Source organism: Chrysochloris asiatica, unplaced genomic scaffold (assembly GCF_000296735.1).
Source record: "Chrysochloris asiatica unplaced genomic scaffold, ChrAsi1.0 scaffold00007, whole genome shotgun sequence".
Taxonomy (NCBI): Eukaryota; Metazoa; Chordata; class Mammalia; order Afrosoricida; family Chrysochloridae; genus Chrysochloris; species Chrysochloris asiatica.
In genome coordinates, this window is record NW_006408525.1 from 33,831,395 (window position 1) to 33,832,256 (window position 862).

Here is an 862-nt window from a genome sequence, read left to right on the forward strand (position 1 = left end):
TAAAAAATATTACCACAATAAAAATATTTAAATGTTTGTATTAACCTCTGTGCCCCATATCTAATTTACTGTGTACTTTTGGGTAAGTAAATTCTCTGTGCCTCAGTATCCTCTTATGTAAAATAGGGGTAAAACTGATCTCTCTATATACATATATAAAGAGAAAGAGACAGAACGAATGAGAGTGGCCCTGCGGGTTCATGTGCTGGACTGCATGACTGGTTTGAACTGCAAGGTTAGTGGTTCAAACTTATCAGCCGCTTTTCCAAAACCCTATACAGGGTCGCTGTGTGTCGGAACTAACTTGATATCATGTCACAACAACAACATTGTGTCCTTGGTTAGAAGTCAGTGGTGGTAGCTGGGCACCATCTAGTTCTTCTGATCTCAGGCTAAAAAAGAGGCTGTGGTTCACATGAGTCATTAGTCCTATGCACTAATTTCTTTCACCTTCCTTTGCTCTGGACAGGAAGAGACCAATCACTGTTTAGATGGACACTCATAAGCCTTTACGACCCCAGATGCTACTCACAGAGCATTATCTTTATCAGCTAAGTTATGACGATTGGCCTAACTGTTCCACAAGACTATGGTTCTGGAAGTCAATCCAATGAAGTGTGTGGGTGTGCCTAGAAGGTAGCCCTGGAGTCCTGGTGTGGCACTTTAGGATAAGCACTGAACCACTAATTATAAGGTCAGCGGTTCAAACCCACCAGCTGCTGCTCAGAAACCCTATACATAGTCACATGAGTTGGAATCAACTTGAAGGCACTTAACAACAACAACAACAGGAAGTATTCATTACTGTGTCCCCTAAGCCACTGGACTTTCTGAACAAAGTCAGTTTAAATTCTGTGTCTAC

At 41.6% G+C, this 862-nt stretch overlaps 1 protein-coding gene across 1 annotated transcript in view; it reads right to left on the minus strand.

Moving 5' to 3' along the window:
• The window catches only part of MARCH10 (membrane-associated ring finger (C3HC4) 10, E3 ubiquitin protein ligase), a 140,737-nt gene that overhangs the window by 74,913 nt on the left and 64,962 nt on the right, over nt 1-862 (minus strand). The gene's annotated exons all lie outside the window — the stretch shown is intronic.